The following is a 6,876-nucleotide window of genomic DNA, read 5'->3' as shown; positions in this document are numbered from 1 at the left end:
AATTTCACAACCATTGCAAGATATGTAACAAATCATACTTTTCATGATATTATTTCTTCAAACTAAAATAAGAATTTAGACATAATATTGTGTATGTGTGTGTGGTTCTTGTGATTTTAACTCAAGACCTAAAACTTAGTTTCATTTTTCCCTCAAAGGTATTTCTCTATCATTTGAGCCAGAATTCCGTTTTTGGCTTTGTGTGTGTGTGTGTGTGTGTGTGTGTGTGTGTGTGTGTGTGTGTGTGTGTGTGTGTGTGTGTGTGTGTGTGTGTGTGTTTGTGTGTGTGTGTTATGATTTGTGTGTGATATGTGTGTGTGTTGTGATGTGTTTGGGCTTTGAACCGCAGCTTTCTGAGTAGTGAGGATTACAAACTTGAGACACCTACACTTAGCACAGATTTAATATGTGTAAGAATAAATTAAATTTCATATTATTTGGATTTTAGAGGCTCCATTTAACAAATTAACGTTTAGATATTTATTTAGTTATTAAACTTGAACATGCAGTGTGAAAACTAGTTTTCATTTTTATTTAAAACATATACACTCAAAGGTTTAGATGACAGAATCTTTGGACAAATTGAAATATTCTATTATTCAAAAGCGAAAAAGAATCATTAATCAAATTTCTCATGTAAACTAAAAGCAACAGGCTCTGTCAGGCTGAATTAAGCAATTTTACTTTTCATTAAATATTATATACTTTGGTCACATAATTTTCTCTTCCTTTAAACATAAGCTATATTTGACAGAAAAAAGTAGATTCATAAATTTTGGGGTATATAAAAATCTCAGTTATTTGTCATGTATTTCTAAGGTTTGAATAACAAGTCATTTCAGAGAAACACTGAATTTCATGTATTATATGTCAGTAGTGATTTTAGAAGTAAATCAATCTCAATATGAGATAACTAAAGCACGATATTCCATCAGTTATCCAATTATTCCAACAGCCTTTAATAGAACTTATTTTTGAATAGCTACTCTCTATAGAATAACTAAAAAATAAATGATCATGATAGTATTTATTGTTACTTCAACTAGAAAGAAAGAACCTCACTATAGATGACACATACTTGAATGAAAATGCCATATAATTATGAAAAATTCAAGTTATTATGAGTTCGATGAAATAGTCATTTTTGAAGGTCAAAGATGAAATCTCTTGAAGCTTCCTTATCTGCCAAATTAAAAGCATTTGTACTCTAAATATTTCATTCATTTCTCCAGCAATGGTATAACCAAACCACCTTTATGCCAAATAGCTTCTCTGATTAAGTCATGTAAATATTTAGGAATAGAAGTTATCACAATTGTATAGATGTATCTATCCACCACGCAATAAATGAAATCTGAAATCAAAAAGGACTGGGATTAATAATGAGCTTTCACTATGTTGCCATAAAGAGGTGAACCCTTTCAAGTGGGCATAGTCATAAAGATTTGGTCACTGAGAACTTGTGATCAAAGAGGATGTTAACATAAAAGTCCTTTCTTCCTCTTCCTTCTTTTAATTCTCTTTCTCCTTCTCCTTTTCCTTCTCCTTCTCCCTCTTCCCCTCCTCCTATTTCTCCCTTCCCCCCTCCTATTCCACCTCTTCTTTACTTCCTCGCTTTCATGAATACAAATAATCCATCACATATTCCTGACATGGGGTACAGTGCCACCAGCAATCCAAAGCAATGAGGATAAGAAACATACAATGAAATGTATAAAATCAGAAGTCAAGATTTATCTTTCCTCCTTTTAAGTTAATTTTATAATGTATTTTGTTATATTAATAGGATACTGAAACAACATGTTCTCATTTATTGTAAGCGATAAGATTTACTGGAAAAAAAATCAGACCAACAAATCTATTTTAAAATATTAGATATAATTGAATAAGAGGCAAAAAATCACCTCTATGATTTCTTATGAAAAGACAGCAGAATGTGATCTGTTAACAAAAATGGGTCCCATGGAACAATGGGAAAAATAAATCTACACCTACAGATTGTGATATGTCTTTGACATTTTAGGTTTGTTTACACAGCTACTGTCATCTCTTAGGAAATGACTTTATTAATACTCAAGGGTTTGCAGCTTATAACCCAGCAACAAATAATGCTTCTAAATGTAAAAAGGCAGGGGGGGTCTAGTTCAAAGCCTTGGCTTGGTGCCAGCTTAGTAAGGTATAGCTGAACCAGGGAAGAGGGGTAAAACAGGAGTGGTTATAAAAATAAAGCACTGGTCTGAAGCCTCAAAATAAGGACCCCATTCTGTGTGGACCAAACAGTCTCTAACATGAGGTTCTTCTTAAATTAACAAGCACGATTTTAGATTTTTGCAGAGTGAGATGATGCATAGTTACAGACGATGTCTGATATGTCAGGTAATCCAGTCTGCTCTTTTACATGTTACCCAATAGCCATGTTTCAACACATATGACTACAATGAGATTGTCCAAATTATACTGTGACTTTTCCCTCTCATGAATCAAAATTCTGTCTAATAATTTCTGTCTTCCAGATGTTTTCCCAACATTTCTCATGATCTTTTCTACTATTTTGTCTTCATTATTGATGCTCATACAACTTTTTTGTTGTCTTTTGTGTATATGCCATTTTTAGTGCTTGAACACAATGTTTAATGGTCTCCCTTGTATTTTTTGCTCATGGCTAATGACACGCTATTCCTTGAACCACTCCTCACCTTCTGCCTCCTGCTGGATAATTGGAGATAAATTTTCATATTTTTGTCTGTTTGTACTGATATTGAGCTAAAATATTCAGGTATTAGCTTCCTGAGTTTCTATGATTCTACACATGAACAACTAACACCAAGCTTTGCTATACTATTCTTTTAATTATGTTTCAGAAGAAAGTAAAGTATATTTGTGTTAAGTGTGCAATTTTCAAATACAAGTTTGAATCTACTTGATATAATGTAACTGTTATCAATTTTAACAGTTAAATCAATGAATGCTACACATTCCCAAAGAAATATAATTGAAAAAATGCATAATTATTTTCTTTAAACAAGTAAAGGAACTAGGCATTTCTTTCACTTTACAATTCAAGTTTTATATAACTTTAATTAGCAAACTTCCATGACTAAAAGTAAATATATTAATTTTATACTACAAGAAGCAAAGTGATTATACTTAAGAATAGATATTTCATCACAGTCAGAAGATAAGTTTTTGAGCATTCTCCCCATAAAGAAATGTTACAAGCAGAAATTAATGGATATGATGTGGCTTGATCATTAAACAACATATAAATGAATGGGAATATCACTCCATATTTCATGCCTACTAAAAGCAAACAGCAAATTACTACATATTTTAAATTTTTTAATTGTTAAAAGTATTATTTATTTAAAAACAATATTTTTAAAAAAATAGCCAAGGAAAACTGTTTAGAGTCGTGTTCACTCTCTATTGTTGAAGCCAGAAAGAGAAAAATCATACTTTTCTTCTTCCTTGAGCCACTCTGATTTATTTCATCTATTTCTGAAAGAATAAAATTCTGGCTTTGAAGCCTTTTGCTTGATATCCACAATGTGTCATTCTTTCTTTATTAATAGGAGAATTTGGAGAAAGGCTGAGAATTCTCACTAGAAAAAGGAGAAGAGGAAAAGAGAAGCGAGAAATCTAGGTATTTCTTTCTCATCTCAATCACAAGTTCTTGATAATGATTGTGGATGTTAGATACAGTACTCTAGAGTGATTGAAAACATTTATAGAAAGAGTTAACCCCTCAAGTGATCACATAGAGAATGCTTATTTATTTAAAAAATGTAATAGCATCAAACAGGAAGTGTTATCTATTTGTTTAGTACTTGTTTAGTATTTCTTAAATTCTGATGTGCTATAGTCATACAAGAATGGTAAGGAACTAACATACTAATATCACATACTAATATTCGCTTAATTCTTGCTGTGTTTGAGTTTTGCTTCAATTTTACATGCTATATTCTTCCAGTATATAAGTTGAAAAAAGATTCCCTCTGGAAATATGCTATTTTTATCGGTAAGAGTAAAGAAGTTAGCTCTTAGACACAGACCATAGGATAGAAATTTTCCCCTAGAAATAGCCTTTGACCACTTCTGGTTCATTTTTGTAAGCCGAAGTAAGTGACATGACCCATCTTGACATTGCAGAGTAGAGGTAAATCTCACCTACAGTAAGCTGATGCAGGACAGACTAATATGCCAAGATATGCAGTACTTGAGATAAAGAAGAAAAAGAAGAGAACTATAATACAATCAGTCATACTTGCCATCACATGTCTCTGCAGGAAGGAAACTATTATGTACTTTTGTTTCTCAAACTACTGAGATCTTCAAATCATGTCTTTTATGCTTCCATGTTACTGGAATTAGAGAACATCTTAATACTGAGACAGCATAAAATCTCAAAGAAAGCTGGACTAATTTCAAGACTACATTTTGTTCTAGTAGGACATGAAACAATTTTATAGACAAGACTTTATAATGGTAACTTTTTTATCCAGAACTGTATTTTGTTAATATATGTGACTATCCACCAGAATAAATGTCTTCATTTTCTGCATTTTGTGCAGACAGCATATTAAAGTAGATGTGGAGTTCATCAGTAGCACTTTTTAAAAGTGCAAAAATGTGGACTAGGAGCCAATATACATATTTTTTCAACATCACCTTCTACATTCTCCTTCTTCCTTCCTAGGAAATACAATAAATAAAATCAATCAATAAAAAGGTTTAGATTTTTGGCTCTTGAATTTGAATGTGTAAGTATAATGTTGTGGATGTCAGGGATGAATTTTTATGTTTTTTTATATAATAATGTAACATGCAACATCCCTATGAGTCCTGCAGGTCTTAACACTGTACTTCTTTAGGGATGTGATAGGAATGTTAGCCTTACTGGACTTAGTATTGTTTTCCACTTCCTTTTCTACCACCTAGCCTAAATTATACTACATAGTAATCTAATGAAAAAGTAATGCCATATTAAGAAAGTCATTTAGGGCTCTGGGAATGTGGCTTCATGGTACAGTGATTGCTTAGAATGCAAGAATCCTGGGTTCAATTCCTCAGTACCACATAAACAGTAAAGGAAGTGGTGCTGTGCCTCAAGTGGTAGAGTGCAAGCCTTAAGCAAAAAAGAAAAGAAAAGAAAAGAAAAATCTCAGGAAGAGTTCCCTGGCCCTGAGTTCAATCCCCAGGACTGGCAAAAAATTCTTTAGCTAATAAATGCCAAATAAAGAACCTATATTTTAATATAAAATTGCTCCTTCCAATAATAACTTAAGAATATTTCTTAATTCATGTACTTTACCTATATTAGAAGGCAGTGTTGAGAAAAAAAACATTTTGTTAGTAAGTCACTGCAATTAATGTCAGGAATGTGCTTAGATATCAACTAAAGATTAATCCTGGAAATTCAAAGATTCCAGGTTTTTGAGTGGTCACTGCTAATCACAATGAGAAGGGTCGTCTCAGTGAGAATTGGAAATCTTTTTGCTCAGTATGGCACTAAAAAGGCACCAGCTAATTAATAGTTGTGATAGAAGTGAAGGAATAAATCCAGATGGAAGAAATAAATGAGAATTGTTAGTTTTTTTAAAAAAGAGATACCCGAGTAAAAACAGCACCATGCACGTGGTATTCAGGTAAGGAGTAGGTTTATTCTTAGTTCCAGCTGGCACCAGGCCATCTTGGTCCTCCACGTGGTGGGGAAAGGCCTGAGAAAGATTGCTGGGAGATCTGGGAAGGAGAAACAGCTGGGAAAGAGAGAGCTGGTAAAGAGAAAAGAGCTAGCAAAGAGAGAAAAGAGCTAGAAAAGAGAGCATCTGGGAAAGAGGTGGGAAAGGGAGAGCTAGGAAAGAGAAGAGAGCTGGGAAAGAGAAGAGAAGGAAAGACCTGAGAAAGAGCTAGAAAAGAGCAGAGAGAGGGCGTCTGGGCCTGGGCTAGGCCTTATCTAGGGTATGGGTGCAGAAAAGTGTGGCCACATCAAATTCAGATTGACCTCAGCGGATGCAGATGTGACCTCTTCCAGGTGTCCTAGTTGCCTAGGTAACACAGGTACTGGGTGGAGACTTTGCTGAGAGGAACCATCCAGGAGCAGACCTCACAATAATAATAACTAAATTATACCAGAAATTCTTCTAGGGAACCATATTTGATTATTGAAGAACTAGTTATAAACCAAGCTTATTCTTCATTATCTTTAGCATTCTATATCACTTAGGCTAGTTCTTAATCTCTGTGTGATAAATTGAATGCCATTCTATGTTATTCTTTCCTATCTGATTTCCATTGCTTTCTAAAAATCTGTCTTTCTATATTTCTCTACTAATAATTATTTATACTAAGTCCACCGCCACAGACATCAGAGGATGCTAAAGTAAGAGTCCAATAGCTTGACTCATTAATGTAACAACATGGAAAAGGAGGACATATTTATTGCTACCTCAAATTTTCTGAAAAGCTGAAATGTCATCATTTGATTCAAATTTCCATTATTCGTCTACAGTGTCATTAAGTGCACATAACTACAAATATGAGCCGGGTGCTGGTGGCTCACACCTGTCATCCTAGCTACTCAAAGAGGTTGAGACCAGAGGATTGTGGTTCAAAGTTAGCATGGTCAAGAAGGTACATGAGACACTTATTTTCAATTAACCATCAGAAATCAGGAAGTGGTGCAGTATCTAAACTGGTAGAGCACTCAATTTGAGCTCAAGAGCTGAGGAAGAGTGCCAGGATCAGAGTTCAAGCCCCACAACAAACAAAAAATGTCAAATATACTTTAAGCTTCCCCAAAAGGAACTATGAAGTGAATAGTAATCTTCCCAAGCAGAAAAAATTTTCCAATATGATTCAGTGAACCTACTTTTGCTG

At 33.8% G+C, this 6,876-nt stretch overlaps 1 long non-coding RNA gene across 1 annotated transcript in view; it reads right to left on the bottom strand.

Annotated features, from left to right (window-relative positions):
• Positions 1-4,591: 4,591 nt before the first annotated feature.
• The window catches only part of LOC138804758 (uncharacterized), a 62,126-nt gene continuing 59,841 nt past the window's right edge, over positions 4,592-6,876 (bottom strand). The window contains exon 3 of the long non-coding RNA XR_011365340.1: positions 4,592-4,692. This is a non-coding gene — a long non-coding RNA (uncharacterized lncRNA). The remainder of the gene's footprint in view (positions 4,693-6,876) is intronic.

This window comes from Dipodomys merriami, unplaced genomic scaffold, assembly GCF_024711535.1.
Source record: "Dipodomys merriami isolate MVZ:Mamm:240054 unplaced genomic scaffold, mDipMer1.0.p SCAF_371, whole genome shotgun sequence".
Lineage (NCBI taxonomy): Eukaryota > Metazoa > Chordata > Mammalia > Rodentia > Heteromyidae > Dipodomys > Dipodomys merriami.
This window is presented reverse-complemented; position numbering and strand designations above follow the sequence as displayed.